General features: G+C 40.8%; 1 pseudogene across 1 annotated transcript in view; it reads left to right on the top strand.

Annotated features, from left to right (window-relative positions):
* LOC308103278 (sorting nexin-14-like) overlaps positions 1-14,422 on the top strand; it is a 26,051-nt pseudogene extending 11,629 nt beyond the window's left edge. Inside the window, exons 10-18 of the transcript XR_013935002.1 lie at positions 722-833; positions 1,421-1,461; positions 2,916-3,035; positions 4,649-4,772; positions 5,998-6,162; positions 11,042-11,137; positions 12,425-12,516; positions 13,493-13,549; positions 14,295-14,422. The product of XR_013935002.1 is annotated as a sorting nexin-14-like (transcript). The remainder of the gene's footprint in view (positions 1-721; positions 834-1,420; positions 1,462-2,915; positions 3,036-4,648; positions 4,773-5,997; positions 6,163-11,041; positions 11,138-12,424; positions 12,517-13,492; positions 13,550-14,294) is intronic.
* The last annotated feature ends 2,876 nt before the right edge of the window (positions 14,423-17,298 follow it).

Here is a 17,298-nt window from a genome sequence, read left to right as displayed (position 1 = left end):
GTGTGTGTGTGTGTGTGTGTGTGTGTGTGTGTGTGTGTGTGTGTGTGTGTGGAATTAGGTGGGAGTCTATTACCAATGGGAGAGTGAACGTGAACAACACAGCTTCTAAACAAGTCTTTACCCCATGGTCACTGGTCACTGTAACTAAATATTGGACCCAATCGCCACAAGCCACACAAGTTTCTAAATATTTTGACACTAAAATGGCTTTTTTTCAGAGAGACACATCAGGAGAAAATCTACTTTATTATCAACCTTTCTCTGTCCCAGCAGCACACTCTCTCAGGATCTAGCACCGCACCGCTAAACGTCTGACGGCGCCCACTAGGAGACCATTTGTATGCAATTTGTGTACCATTTCGCCTCTAGTGGCTCAAATTGGGATGTCTTTCTAAATCCACCATCTTTGCTCATAGTTCACCACCCCAGCTGACAGGCAACCTTGACCAACCTGTAGGAGTTGCTAATGCAGTGACAGCGAACACCCTCCCTGTCTGGCTGCCCTCTTGCAAATACCGGCCAATTGTGTTTGTTGAAATCCCTGGAGGATTCAAACTCTGTGGTGGCATGCAGGAACTTAAAATGGTGTTTGAGCAGTGATCTAATTTGTGTGTGTGTGTGTGTGTGTGTGTGTGTGTGTGTGTGTGTGTGTGTGTGTGTGTGTGTGTGTGTGTGTGTGTGTGTGTGTGTGTGTGTGTGTGTGTGTGTGTGTGTGTGTGTGTGTGTGTGTTTTCACCCAGAGCTGAATAACAGCCAGCTGTTGGCTGACTTCCTGTCGCCTCACAGCATGGAGTCTCAGTTCCTGGACAAGATGCTGCCTGACGTCAACCTGGGTGAGTCAAAACCATGCAAATCAACAAACCCTAACCTGGGTGAGTCAAAACCATGCAACTCAACAAACCCTAACCTGGGTGAGTCAAAACCATGCAAATCAACAAACCCTAACCTGGGTGAGTCAAAACCATGCAACTCAACAAACCCTAACCTGGGTGAGTCAAAACCATTCGACCCAGCACTGAAATGTACGGTTGATCTACAAGCTTTGTGAGCTCGTAAATAAGCAATTTTTCCTTTTTGTTTTTTAAATGAGTTTTATAAAGTACTTCCCCGGTTATGTTTCTAATGGAAACTTAGACAAAAACACATCACAGAACTTCATGGGTTCTGGAACGGTCCAGGCAATGGAAGGTTCTGGGTTACCGTTCATTCAGTCTAAAATAGCCAAAAATAATCCAAACCAGCACTCTCCACTAGATGGCAGTGTTAATCAATCAATGAATCAATCAACACTCTGTTTATTGGGCAGCTATCTGATGTTCATGCTTGAGGAATGTGACTTGGTACATTGCTCTCACAAAGAAGAAAAAAAAATACAGCAGATGAAAAAAGTACACACTAATCTGAGTAATTTCTTTCACAGGTAAAATCTTCAAGTCTGTACCAGGCAAACTCATGAAAGAGGTGAGAAAGTGACCTATGGTAAACCCTTTTAATGTAAAATGCTGAATAAATCGCTAATTTGTTAATGTAATGTATAGGAGCAATCGACAAGAAGATGTCAAAATATAATGTGACAATTAAATAAAAGTACACGTTATCGATATCGATATCTAACTGTCATAATGATAATTCAAGTTATCTATGTCCAATAACGTTCATAACTTCATTTGTAAAAGGACTTTATACTTGTAATAACAAATTTGAGATACCTCACTTTAGATTTGACTAGTCATATGGTGAAGAACAAATGATGTCTGAAGATGTCTGCTTCCTGTATTCAATTAGCTGGAGAGAAGTGATTACAACACCACACGCAGAAGGAGACAATAGCAGCACAGCTACTTCACATAGTCTGTGGTTACAAAGCACAGTTTCACTGTCATGGAACCTTTCCAACAGGTGTGAAATTTGAAAGAGGAAGATCAGCTCTGGTGAAACAAACAAGTCTTATCTGTGGTGTATTTCATGCAGACATTTGAAACACGCCCCCACACATACTGTATGACATGGAGCAATAGATGATATGGAGGATAACGTTGCACCATTGACATATTTTCTATAATGATATGAGTAAATTCTATCACACTTAACTGCGGTGAAGTTATCTACAATTGTATTTGAATCCGGCCTCGCTGATAAATGATAAAAACAATCTAGTATAGTGAAATGCAGTGTTGCATGATGAGAATATAGAGCATTCTGGGGTTGTTCTTGTCGTAATTCAACCGAAACATCCATAATGGGAATGTAATTGAGGGATAACCTCAGTCAGTGGTGGAAAGTAACTAAGTACATTTACTCAAGTACTGTACTTAATACAACTTTGAGGTATTTTTACTTTACTGGAGTATTTCCAAATTTCAGTTCTTTTACTTCTACTCCACTACATCTCAGAGGTAAATATTGTACTTTTACTCCACTACAATCTTTTAAAAACTTTAGCTACTAGTCACTTTGAAGATATAAATTATTATATTATAAAACATACATTAACCCCTTCAGCCCTGTTTTATACATAGGCTATTCGAAAATAGCCAATCTACAAGCTCACAACATGTCGCGAGGCTTGTAGATCTTCTATTTTCAAACAGTTCAGTACTTTTACTTTTGTTACTGTAAGTACATTTTGATGCCAATACTTTTGTACTTTTACTCAAGTAACAGTTCGAACACAGGCCTTTTACTTGTAACAGAGTATTTTTATATATCGTGGCATTGCTGCTTTTACTCAAGTAAATTATCTGAGTACTTCTTTCACCACCGACCTCAGTTGCGTACCTGTTTGTACCCACTCCCACACTCTTTTAACATCCAAGTCACATTCCTGCAGAGGCATTCAACCAAGCTACGCATGCGTGCGTTTCAGAGAAGTGGAGGTGATCTCTCAGTGCTGTGTTTGACTTCTTGTATTTCAGAAAGGCCAGAACCTGGAGCCATTCATCCAGTCTTTCTTTAACTCCTGCGAGTCTCCTAAAGCCAAACCCAGCCGGCAAGAAATCACCGTCGTCAGTCCCAGCGCAGAGAACAACAAGATGGTACGCGGAGGGTTAGAACCAACTGCCCTAGCTTATTTATTGAGAAGGAAATGGAAGTGCTGACCTAACTGACCTCGCTCAGTATCAGGGGGGGATGTAGAGCCTCACACTAAGTCATTGTGTTTTTTTCTCTGTCGGATAAACCAAAGTCTTTGTATTGCTTTTAGCTAGCACTCTTATCTAGAGCAGGGGTCTTCAACAGGGGGTCCGGGACCCCTAGGGGGTCCTCAGAGCTACTACAGGGGGTCCGCAAATCTTTGTGTGGTATAATTTTTTTTTTTACATTAACCACTTGAACCCTACTATCCCTTTTCTGAGAACTTACGCCTGCGAGGCGTTGTGAACTTGTAGATCGTCTATTTTTGGCAAGGAGTTATAGGTGTAGAGGGAAAAAAGAGCAGCAAAAGTTTATCTGAAACTCATTTTATACAATACAGAGGGAGTCCCTGCTTCATCTCTCTCTCAGCTAGGGGGTCTTTGGCCTGAAAACGTTGAAGACCCCTGATCTAGAGTTTCTTACAGTCAGTGAGCAGGTGACTTAGGTTAGTTTAGTTTAGTTTATTTAGCACATTGTTATATACAAAAAAAAGAAACGATACATATCAAAGAAAACAAGTTGCTGTGCAAGGAAAGAAAGAACCCGGCAGGCTTATTTGGAATCCTTTCCTTCATGGAAGAGGTCATTAAATAACAAGGATTAAAAGTACAATAAGAACAATACAAAATAATACAAGTTTACAAGGGGAGCTGTGCTGCAATAAATAAATAAAAACACAAAAAACTGCACAAAAGAAGAAAAAGACAAAAAAACTAAATTGTAAAGATTACTAAATCTATTACTACAGTGAGGAAGAATTACTACACTTAAGAAGACTTAAGTGATGCATATAATAGAGAGCTCCACTACTGAGGGCCTCTAAATGTGATGAAAGGAATATGTTTAGAAGTACGACTTACAGTCAGTGAGCAGGTAGGGCTCTTCAGTGTCTCTCTAAAATATGTTCCCAAACCTTTCCATGCCAAATAGAAAAGTGAATGTCATAATCCAGTCGGTGTCAACAGTCCAGAGTTATGAAGAGTTATGAATAATAACATACAACAAATTAACTAGATACCTATGAAATAGTAGTTCATGGTTTATGCGTACTACTGACTGTTTGATTAAATTTAGATAATTAAAGGGATCCGATACAAACCAGAAAATATATGCACAAATCTTAAGGTCATGCACTATTGGATTTGACACGAGGACATTATTGGATGCATGGGTCTCAAGCATTAACCCCCAACCAGCAACATCCAGACATATGGTTTGCTATAATATTGTTCGATTGTATATTAAAGGACATTTTGTGAAAACATAACAAAAATCGGAATAGATTATACTCGAATGGTTGGGTGGTGCATAGGCCTAGCTTGTGAATAGAGAGTCACAATTAAGTTCAAATCCTTGACTGTGGAAATTGGAACGTTAACGAATAACAGTTTAATGGTTTATTATTATTGATCATGTGTAAGAACTCAGTCCTGATTTAATGAATGAGAACCGGCAAAGCGATCCCGGCACATAATGGTCTTTTGGATGACTGATGGCTTCACTAACTCTCTTGTAGCTGATCGGCGATCTGTTTAAGAACAACGCTAACCTTCCTGAGAGCTGTGAGAGGAAATACAACCAGAACTGCTTCATGGAGATGATGCCTGTGAGTGGCATGTACGACTACCTGATGTATACGGGTGAGTGGGACCATTTCTGTCATCATTACAACTACCTGATGTATACAAGTGAGTGGGACAATTACTTTTCATCTTCATCGTATGATTGCATTTTTATAAGACTGAAAACTAAGCGTATTAGAATGCATGTTCAGAAGCAAGCTTCCATAAAACCCTAATGGTCTCGGATATTTCATAAAAGCTAAAGTTAAAGCCCCTATCTGCAGTTTCTCCAACTGGTTTGGCTGGCTGTACGTAGAACAGCAGGAACATAAGTTTACAATGATAATACCTAAACTTCATAATTCTCCATATTGTGCTAATTGTTTAGGTAACAGAGTGCTAGCTCCTTTCATGCTGTTTCACAAATCACATGTATGGGACTGGACCAAACAAACAGTGTCAGTCGTGAGATCAGTTCTTTGCTTTAATCCCTGTCATCAACACGTGGGTCACTGTTTTATCTTGTCTATTAATATGTTGGATTCATGTTAATGTGTATTTTCACACATTTAACCTCTCAATTAGTAAACTTGACCTTTGGCTCTGTACTTATGGTCTGCTCTTCTTTCCCTCCACACCAAACCTGCTGGCCGAAAATAGCAGATCTACAAGCCCACAACACGTCACAGCGCGACGTGTTGTGAGCTTGTAGATCTGCTATTTTTGGGCATATGTTCTCCTCAGAATAGGGATGCTAGGGTTCAAGCGGTTTAAATGGAACAAATGGAAGAACCAAAAGGAGGACCCATGAGGTCCATTTGTACACTCTCAGAGTTAAAACTAACAGAGGATTTGACAGTATAGATCAGAGTCCCAGCGATAACATACTGGAAATGAAAAAGGTCCAAAACGCTGAGGATAAAATCAGGAGATTTTCCTTAATAATAATAATAATTAATAATAAGGGTAATAATAATAATAATAATAATAATAATAATAATAATAATAATAATAATAATAACCTATAGAGCGTTTCTAGATACCCAAAACTTTAAAAGTATCAAAAGCTAATTAAAACAAAATAGTTCAAATTAAAAGGTAAAAGGGGGGTTTACTTTAGTAAAGACAAGGTTCTGATACACAGACATGAACGTTGTATGGTTAAATGAATGTGGGTGGGCCAAGTCCGGCGGGGGGTTTGGGGGCGCTCCCCCAGAAGGAGTCTCCTGCTAAAATCAGGAGTGCTGGCAGGTATGTGATGCAGGTATGCTGATGGCTTGTTGTGTCCTGTGTGGATGGACAGGTCGGGTGGTGTTCCACATGCCCGACTGGCTCCATCACGTCATGTCAGAGGGGAGGATCCTGCTGAAGAACACGTTCGAGGCCTACTTGGACCAGTACATGCACTTCAAACTGGACCAGATCCTGCAGGAGCACCGCATGGTCTCTCTGATCACACAGCTCAGAGGTAGGGGTGTGTGTGTGTGTGTGTGTGTGTGTGTGTGTGTGTGTGTGTGTGTGTGTGTGTGTGTGTGTGTGTGTGTGTGTGTGTGTGTGTGTGTGTGTGTGTGTGTGTGTGTGTGTGTGTGTGTGTGTGTGTGTGTGTGTGTGTGTGTGCGTCTGTGTGTGTGTGTGTGTGTGTGTGTGTGTGTGTTTTTGTGTGTGTGTGTGTGCGTCTGTGTGTGTGTGTGTGTGTGTGTGTGTGTGTGTGTGTGTGTGTGTGTGTGTGTGTGTGTGTGTGTGTCTCTGTGTGTGTGTGTGTACGTGTGAGGACCAAATGTCCCCACAAGTGTAGTTGATTTTGAGAAATGGACATTGTATGGGCAATTTTCCTGGTCCTCACTACAGAAGTCGTTACAAGAGGCACATAGTAACTGGGCTGGGATGTGAACCAGGGAACTGTTTCCCAGGTGGCCTTTCTACTAACCCAGCTGCCAATATATCATATTACAAACTGTAGCTGTTGAAGAAACCCCCTGGCCAGTGGACAACATTTCCAGAAAGACAGAAAGACTGTTTAACTTTATTTGGATGCTGTTCAAAGAGTCTGCTCTGCAGTTCTCAGTCTCATGAATTAGTTCCACAAAGTGCTTCATTGTCTCCGCCAGGCCGAAAGGCATGGCGAGAGAGTATGTTTTACCCCCTGTCCGTCAGTCCGTGTGTGTGTGTCCGTCATTCTGTCATTTTGTGTACAGCTAATCTCTGGCACCGTTGGCTTGATCGCAGCGAAACTGTGCACACACACTCCCTGGCTGCCAGAGCAGAACCTCTGCTCCAAATTTTTCACATGGGCCTTTTATAGCGCCACCAGGAGGCCGATTTGTGCAAAACACATTTTTGGACAGTACTCCTACAGATTTTGGCCAAAAATCCCCCAAATCGGTACACAGCATCTCTATAGTCATTAAAAGAAACTTCTCATTTCAGATTTTTCATATTCCATCCTGATTGGCAAAAATTGCCTTTCAAAGTTTGCAGGAGTACTCAGTTTCTAACAAAATGCCTCAAATCATGAACAAAGCATGCAATTTCCATGAAATTTTGCAAACACATTCCCATTAGGCCGAGGAAGAATTGCTGTACGGATATACAAGACTAACTACATTAACCTGTATAAACCCCTCCGCACAGGGTACTGTTTAATCCGGATCGTCAGTGAAAACCACTCAACCATACTACCAATAAACCCAATAAATAACAACCTTGTCTTTTTGTCATTTATTTACCAAACACACTCATACAAATACAAACACACTTCTACCTAAACTGTGCACAGTATATGCTATGACCAGCCCGTGTACTCCACACACGAGGCGTTAGTATATAGCCTGGGTTAGCTAGCTAGCAGCAAGCAATGGCGATGGTAGCAAAGCAGGTTATTTTACTGTAAAGCACAGAAACAAACAAACAAACACAATCATCAATAACAGAACACATTACAGACCGTATAACCCACTCGTACTCTACATCACAATTATACACATTTATACACATTAGCGTCTCAGCTCACCAATGATCCGTCCGGCTTCTTAAACAGCAACAACACACTGAGGGACGTAACAGACGCGCCTGCGCATAAAGGACTTCCAGAGTCGTATTAAAATATTCCCTCCCAAGGGCGGCTTTTGAGCGTCCTACCTCTAAACCCAGCCGAAACATGAACACATTACTAATCAGTAAATCACCTCTAAATCCCCTTAAAATATACAAAATACTCTCCCGTCCCATAACCGCAAGAAAAGATTGTAAACTTATAAAACAGATAAACAATAAAGGTAAAATGTAATAACTCCTGACAACCACTAGGGAGACCTATTTACCTATAAATAAACTATAAATCACCCCGACCTGTAAACAGGTGAAATACATTCTAAAACTATATAAACAATAGCATAAAACCTAACAATTGCCATTTGAAAATGGATCTGTTTGATTTTTCATATTCCATCCTGATTGGCTAACATTGACATGTAATGTTTGCAGGAGTGGCCCGTTTTGAACAAAATGCCGCAAATCATGAACGCAGCGTCCGATTGTGGTGAAACTTTGAATGCACATTTGCACTACGTTGAGGAACAAATGGCACCCTTTTCACATTGGCCTATTATAGTGCCACCAGGAGGCCATAATAACCTACCTGACATGGCGGAGACTTGTGCTCCGAGGAGCACTTTTTCTAGTTTTAATATGGGACACACGCAGCTTTCCTTACCACTGTGTGGCGCTGACGTGCCTCACGCCAGTGACGGCTGTATACATAATGTATGATGCAGTCGATGTGTCCAAGGCACGCGATGTGCACCACAATGTTAAGTTTGTATAAATACGGTGTCACGTTATGGTTAACCGCTGATAAACCACAAACACTCCACGTGTACACCTTTTACAAAAATATGCTCCAAAACACCCGTCCCCAGTGTGTGTGCATGCTTGTACTTGTGTGGGTGTTCTATCTTTGGACTGATGCACTCAGACCAATGCAAGAATAGAGCATTTACAAAGGAGCCATTGGTAGTTATTTCTGCTTGCTTGTCTGCCTTCGTAACAGATGGGTGTAATTTTAGGATTTAGGATAAAGCTACGGTTAGACACCTAATGGTTGAGGCGAGGCTGTGGCATTTTAGTGGTGAGTGTTTTAAGGGTTCCATCATGTGGATCACTGGAATAGCCGCACAATTATAGCTGTGTGCATGTGTGTGTGCGTGTATTACCGTAATTTCGAGCGCCAGATGACCCCACAACTATAATAGAATTTGAAAAGATGATATTGTGGGGGCCATTTCCCTGGTCTTCACAAGACAAATTGTAGTTTTATGGTGAAGTGGATACTTGTAGACTTAGGATACTCTTTCACCAGGTGTATGGAAGGATGGAAGTACACAAGTCGAGGTGGATCTTCAATCGTCAAGCTTTATTTCGTGCCGGCAGGTTACAAATAGCATAGCAGAAGCAGGCAGTGCTCACAAGCTCATCTGCGTTCGAATCTAATCGAATGATATCTTTACTAAGTATTTATACACATTTTATCTGACTCAGTCCCTTTGGTCGGGCCCCCTCCTTCCTCATCCATGTCTGGTCATTGTCTCCGCCAGGCCGAAAGGCATGGCGAGAGAGTATGTTTTCGCCCCTGTCCGTCCGTCCGTCCTGTCTGTGTGTGAACAGCTAATCTCTGGCACCGTTGGCCCGGTCGCTCCGAAACTGTGCACACACACTCCCTGGATGCCAATTCAGAACCTCTGCCCCAATTTTTCCACATGGGCCTGTTATAGCGCCACCAGGAGGCCGATTTGTGCAAAACCCTTTTTTTTTACATTACTCCTACAGATTTTATCCAAACGTCATGCAAATCAGTACACAGTATCTCTATAGTCATGTGATCAACACAAATCTGTCCGATTTCCCATATTCCATCCTCATTGCCTATGGTTAGCTTCCAAAGTTTGCAGGATTGGTCCGTTTTGAACAAAAAGCCTCAAACTATGCACGCAGCTTGCGATTTCCGTGAATTTTCACACGCACATTCCCACTAGGCAGAGGAAAAAATGCCACCCTTTTCACATTGGCCTGTTATAGCGCCACCAGCAGGTCTAATTTAGCAAAACACATTTTTGGAACAAAATGCCTCAAATCATTAATGCAGTGTCTGATTGCCGTGAAAGACCTAAGAATAAATGGCACTCTTTTCACATTGGCCTATTATAGCGCCACCAGGAGGCCACAATAACGTACCTGACCTGGCGGAGACCTGTGCTCCGAGGAGCACTTTTTCTAGTTTCTCAATCTATCAGGCACACAACAACATCTTCCATGTAAATTACCTCTTTTCCGCGAATTTAAGAGTTCTGACATGATATTAATTCTGTGAAATAAGAGTTCATTGGTCTGATATCATTCTTGATCATGACATCATTTAATGTGTATACTTGCTTATGGGACCTTCTATGGCTCCCTTCCCAGGTTTTTCCCAGAAATGGACGTCAGACCCTTGCCCTAGTAGCACTGAATGTGTGCTAAACTCAGAGTAGCTGCTTCCCCAGCTACTCTTATTGCATGAGTACTTTAACTCAACACCTGCTCTAGACGGCTTCTAACGTTACATACATATAGGTTTTCTGCCACTACAATGGTTAAAAAAAGGTTTGGGGAGTTAGTCTTACAATTAGGAAAAGATTCCGGTTGAGGCTATGGTTAGGATTAGGCCTTTAGAGGTTAGGTTTAGGGGTTGAAGTTTTGCCTGATTTAGTAGCGTGCCCTGCACCGCAAATAGTGGTGTGTGTGCTGTGAGACAAAGTCCAGGTGTGTACCTTGGGATTTCGTGACAAGCACACATTATTATTGCAACACATGACACAACTATACAAGATTTGAGATTTCTCTTTTCCCAATACAGAGGCAAATAAGCGTGCATTTTCAGAGCACGTTTATTCAAATGTTATTTTGAATCAAACAATTGTGTTCCAGCTTGGATCAACAGAACTAACATAGTACATAGTTGGTATCACAAAGAGTTCTTTTTTTTAAGGTTGTAAAGGAAAAATACCATGGTATTAGTTTTTACATGTATTTTTTATTTTTTAATATTGTTATATTCTCATTAAAATCTTTGGTGTTTTGGCAGTTATTTGGGGGCCCACTTGCAATATTCTCACGGCCGGCCCACCAGTGGGCCCTGGCCTACAGGTTGAGAACCGCTGATAACCGCATACAAACCTTTGTGTATTCATATAATTTAGACGCTGTGTTCTGTGAGTTCCACTGGAACCCCCTCAAAGGACCTCTGGGGGTCCACGGACCACTGCATTAATGTAAACGGTGGTGGTGTATATAAACCTTTGTGTGTCCATTAGACGCTGTGTTCTGTGAGACCACGGAGGAGAGGACCGTGGAGGACAAGCAGACCAGATCCAAGCAGACGTTTGAGGAGATGATGAAGTATCTGCCAGGTCAGTGTGGCACACCTGAACACAGTGGTCCATCAATGTTGGCTATTCAAAAATAGCAGATATACAAGCTTGCACTTCTGCTATTTCTTTTTAAATCTTTGAAAAATGTTGGAAGTGATTTTCTTTTTTGAACAAAATAATCTCCTCTGGTGGTCCATGGCACAAAACATTTTCAGATGGGGGTCCGTGGCCAAACGTATATCCGTTTGGGTGTCCTTGGCACAAAAAAAGTTTGAGAACTACTGGTGTAGGAAGTTAGGAACCATGCAGTAAAGCAGTGATTCTCTAACCTTTTCCATTTCAAGGACCCTCAGTTTAAAATGCATTAGGCCACACAGACCTTCCTTTTGGTAATGTTTTTTTTCCCCTCTGGGACCCCAATCCATACTGTTATCAAATACTCAGTGTTAATTTAACTCTGAGTGGGTACAAATGGGACCATTTGTAGTGGTTAAACAGATTTAACCACTTTAAAGGTTTCATGACGTTCAGTTTTAAGACACATCAAAAGTCTTTGTAATGGTCCTTCAAACGTGTGTAGAAAGTTTTAACAAAAAATTCCACTCCATTGATCCATGGCAGGTGTTTTTCTCTCACATTTCTAAAGCCTTTTCAACTGCAATGAAAAAAGAAATCTTTGCCTGCGGGTGTCGCTAGTGAGGGATTTTGCCTGTCAATCATCGCCTCTGCTCCGCCCCCCCCCCAAAGGAAAGGATAGGGGAGGGGAGGGGCGAGGAGGAGAGTGGGCGGGATTAATCGGCTGTGACCTCACTGCCGAAGGGCCAAGCTCAGATTACCTTTCAGCCTAATTATTCAGAAAACCATAGACCACAGAAAATCCACTGATTGTTCAAAGTTCAGATTTTTGGGGTGTAATTGAGTTTTTTTTTTTTTTTTTAAAGAATGTCATATAACCTTTAACTTTTCAGTTTCAACATTTTTCCCAAGCAGCGAAAATAGCTGATCGTCTATTTTTGCGACTTTTGTGCCACACTCTTGTGCATAAAAGTAGTGCATTCATTTATGAAAAAAAATATGGAGATTTCTGCCTTGGGAACAATATACAGGGAACATTTTATAATAAATTCCAAGAGCAATGAAGTGCATGATTTGATGTGTGTGTGTGTGTGTGTGTGTGTGTGTGTGTGTGTGTGTGTGTGTGTGTGTGTGTGTGTGTGTGTGTGTGTGTGTGTGTGTGTGTGTGTGTGTGTGTGTGTGTGTGTGTGTGTGCACACACGTGTGTGTTTCTTCTGTCTGCATGCACATGTCTGTGTCTTCCACGTTCAGATGTTGTGAGGAAGTGCATCGGCGAGGAGAATAAATACGAGGGCATCAGGCGTCTGTTCGAAGTCTTCCAGCATCCACTGCTCAACAAACAGGTCAGCTGAGAAACTAACACTACAGTCATTCTGTGCCCGTGGTGTCGCTCACACACGCCGATCTGCCAGGAGCTTGTAGACCTGCTATTTTTGAAACATTTTGGGACGCCAGGTTGACAGTGGCTAAGTCAGATGCACTGGGGGTGTGGAGGTTCTGGGGTTCCACTGTGTTAAAATCACTTTTTTCTCCAGCTGTATTCCTAATCATTGTGACTAGGGCTGCAACTATTGATTATTTTATTAAAGATAATGCTATCGATTACTTTTCAGATTAATCAAATAATCGACAACTGTATTTTTATTTTTATTATTTTTTATTGTGTGTACATCAACAAATTGACATGAAAATGTTCTAATTGATTTTAGATAATCAACTAAGTCCATTAGTCCGATTAACCACTTAAAGGGATAGTTCACCCCTAAGCCAATAATTTGATGACCGGCAGTGGCTCCGGTAGGAGACACAAATAAGTGTCAACTTTGTGTCTCCTACCGGATACATTAGCATCTTCCCCCCGCTCATCAAATTATTGGCTTAGGAATGCGACAAAAACTGAAAAATCTCCATGAATTCAAAGCTTCATGGGTTGTGTAATTGACAGAAAATAAGTCATTTTTTGGGTGAACTATCCCTTTAAGCCCTATTTTATACTTTGTCGTACGACAGTGTCATGCAAAAATACATAAAGTAGCCGTCCTACAAGCTCACACTGTGAGCTCAGCTATTTTCAGCAATTTCATGTAAATCGATAAAGAAAATGAAGGATTATTTCGATGAACACATTCCCTGCCATGTATTAATTAATTAATTGTGTATTTTCTGGCAGTTTTTTTTTTTTTTTACCCTATATTGACGTTCAAATAGGGCGTTAATTTACGGAAAAGAAACACAAAAAGTTCAAATATGGAGATAAGAGGTTTCTGCCCAACAGCAAGGAGAATGTTCAGTTGTAATGTGTTTGTGCTGTGTCCTCAGATGACCTATGTCCTGCTGGATATTGCTGTTCAGGAGCTGTTTCCAGAGCTCAGCAAGGTGAGCCCAGACAGCCTGCAGGACATCACAGAATGATGCAAGCGCACCGCATGGTTTGAGGTGTAAACATTTAGTTCTGTGTGGTTGTGTGTGTATTTCATTTGGGTCAGGGTTTTTTTTTTGTGTGTGTCGGGTAACACCGACCTAATATTGACTTACACTTCCTTGTTTAACCTGGCTCCTACCACTGAAGTGTATTTATTTAACCCATGAAATCAATAGTTTTCCTCCTGGATTCACACGGTGAACACACACAGACCTGCACCAAAATGCTACAATACACAGTAAGAATCCTCAGTGTTACAGGTCAATTTGGTTTGTTTGTTTGACTGATTGAATACTTTATTAACACGTTTGAACAGCAGTACACTAACAAAATAATGCTAAAAGGATGAGATCTATGTTTCCGTTTCTTGGTTCTTATTTGTACTCTCTCTGAGTCATAGATAATCCATGTTTGTTTCTTTATTTTTCTTTGTTCATTTGGACGTCACAGTGCATATTTTAATAAACACATGATGTAATGCAAATACACCGGATTTAGCGAGCTAATTTCAATCCGTAGTTCCCCCAACTTGCCTATGTTGCATCTAAATAGAGACTTAAGGCTTTTTCACGCAGGAAGCGAATGACGTGGCTAGTATGTAGCTGTATTGTAGATGGGATTGGACACTTTTTTTTATATCTGTGTAAGGTGTAACCTATAGGCTAAACACCTAAAACATGTGTTCTGTGTTCACTGCAGGGGGCCAAGGAGCTTGCTACAGAGATATGAAACAGCCTGTCCTTGACATACCGGCTTTATGGAAGTGCAATACTAAACTCATTACACTGTCTCTGGAGCCATCTCAACATTCCAATGTATCATCATGCACTAATAATACATACATAAAGATTATATTTATTGAATTAACTGTTGTGTGGCTGTCATTTTTCTCCTTTTTCATACTTTTTTTTAATGAAGCCCTTCATTATTATCGATTTGAAATAAGGGCTAGATGTGTTCTCTGCTTCTGTCTGTGTGTGTGTGTGTGTGTGTGTGTGTGTGTGGGTGGGGGGGGGGGTATTTTATTTTTAATATAATTGTCCAACATTACTATGTGAACATTGGTTGTTGCAAAAACAAGGTAAAACATATTTCAGTTTTTGTGTAAACAATTCATTTAAACCAGGCCTGCAACCACCACCATAGATCTTGACTGGGTACCAACGGCTGAATTGTTTCTGACGGTTTGTTTGGTTTGCGCAGTGAGAGAGAGAGAGCGGCGAGAGACTATGACCGTGACAAGGACTGTGCCTACAGTAACTCCACAGACACACAACTGTGACAGAGGCCTCAGTGTCGACACATTAAACATTTTCTTCAAAGGACGTTAAAAGGAGAAAAATACAAAGTACAAAAAGGCTCTTTATTTTACCTCATTTTATTTCAGCCTCTTTTTTTCTCTTATTTTTTCTTTTAGGTATATGAAAATGACAACATGCTCAGAATCTTTTAGGCTTGGTGGGAAGGGGTTTGGTGTTTACTGTTATGGCAGTGTTGGACTATTGATTCATAATGTATGATTGTATGGGTGGTATTATGTCATTATTCCATTCTATCTGTAGTCATTTAGAAGGTGTTCCTTTTGTTAAAGGGACCATAAACACCTTGCCCTGAAGGCCTGCCTTTGATCGAATCAACCCTTTGATCAAGCTATTATGTAAAAGGCCATGCCACACCTATTGTTTCTTTGTCATGGGACCCCTGGGGGTCCCATCACAAAGATATGATAGGATCTTTTTAGAGCGCTTGGAGGGTGACACCACGGTTGAGCGGGTCACAGAGAGTGAGCTGAGGCTGGGTGCAGGCCCTCGTGGGCTTTGGGGACAGGAGGGCGCTATAAAGGAAATATGCTGTTTTTTTATGCGGTTGGATTAGACAAACTTGTTTCTCAGCTTCATACTCGACTGGATGTATTATCTTTCCACAACATTTACTATTTAAACTGTTCATATTTGAGTTTTAATAATATGTCTTAATAAGGTTCTAGAATGTTGATTGTTTGGGTGAAAGAAAAACGTTGATTTTAATCTGAAGTCGGAAAATCTGTGCGATAAGACCTGCCATTTCTTCTTGTGGCAATAGGCCTATGCTATTTATATTTTAAAACATTTTTGGTGAGATCTGACGTTCATAGTGACAGAACACTATGCAACCCCCCCAAAAAAAAAAAAAAAGTCTCGCCAGACGAGATTTCAATCTCGTCTAGCGAGACTTCTGTTTTTTTTTGTTTTTTTTGGGACAGTGTTCTGTCACTATGAACGTCAGATCTAAAAAAAAAAAAAAAAAAAAAAAGCTATTAAAATATGTGATCTAACCTAAGGCCTATCCGCGCACCTTTTAAGCTGTGGAGGCTCAGGGGTGGAGTTATGAAAAATGTCTACTGTACCATTCATCCTAAGATATCATAACGTCATAGAAAAGGTAAGAAAACTTTAGTCCAAAATTCTCCTTTAAACATGAGGAGTGTATAGTGAATATTGGAATTATCGCCTACTAATCTACAATGCGATAGCCTATTATATGTGCCATGCACATCCAACATATATATCTGAGGCTGTGCTCAGGAATGTGTCAAAAACTAAAAAAATCTCCATGAATTCAAGACTTCATGGAGTGTGTAATTGATAGAAAATAAGTATTTTTGGGTGAACTATTCTTTTAAGTGTCTTGTTCAGAGACACTTTGACACATTGCTGAGGCCTGGGATCGACCTTGAGATATATGGCTTGCCAGGCAGGCTCTCTAACCATTCAGCTATGGTCACATCATCAGCAGAGATTCTAAGGCAGTTCTACTCTGTAACAGTAAAGGGGTTTCAGGGGAAACCAGCAAAATGAGGAATAATATAATAAAAGAAGTCTTGCTAATAAAGCGTCATGTCTATCATTTTTTTACAACGTATTTGATACAACCTTTATATTATTTAATAAATTACAAATGTCAACCCCTATATTAGAATGGCTGAGCAATGCAGCCCTGAGCCGGAATCGTACCCAGGATCCACGGCGCACTAGTCGAGCCGACAACCCCCTGCGTCAAAGAAGCTAGCTCCCTCAGTGGAGGAAGTTATAGCGACTTGGGGACGCTACAATATATTGTCCAGCAACCTTTCTTACAACTTTCCCCATTAAGTGAGCTAGCTTCTTTGGCGCAGGGGGTTGTTCGCCGGAGTGGTAGGTTATGGGTCATGGGTTCTATTCCGGCTCGGGGCGTGGCATTTCTCGGCTGTTACAATATATTATTCATATGGTAGCTGTATATTGTGTTTTACAGTTGAGTAATTAGTTTGCATACATTGTACCATTTGTATGTGTGCTATACTCACACATCTCATTTTCAAACTTATCTTCATAATTGGTCCCCCACCAACGCTCATGTTAAAATGGCCTCATTTGTACTTGCTCTGCGTGTGAGGTGGGCTGTGGAGTGACAATGCATTGGGCGCTTAAAGTTAAATATCTCCAAAACTACAAATGATTTCAAAGAAAAAATCTCAAGCATGCATGTCCACACTAAGGTGGAATTTTTGAACTGTGAATGGAGTTTCTAGGTGAAAGTGTTTTTTTTTAGGTCCCAAAATCGCCATCGACCTCCATAAATCTCTAAACTTTTAAAGGAGTACTATTCTAAAACTATTAAACATTTCAAAGATTCCTTTTCAGGCAAACATGTCCACAGTAAGATGAACATTTTGAATGAGGTT

This window comes from Gymnoscopelus braueri, assembly GCF_963280865.1.
Source record: "Gymnoscopelus braueri genome assembly, chromosome: 16".
NCBI lineage: Eukaryota > Metazoa > Chordata > Actinopteri > Myctophiformes > Myctophidae > Gymnoscopelus > Gymnoscopelus braueri.
Note: the sequence above shows the minus strand (reverse complement) of the source record. Positions and strands in the feature narration are given on the sequence as shown.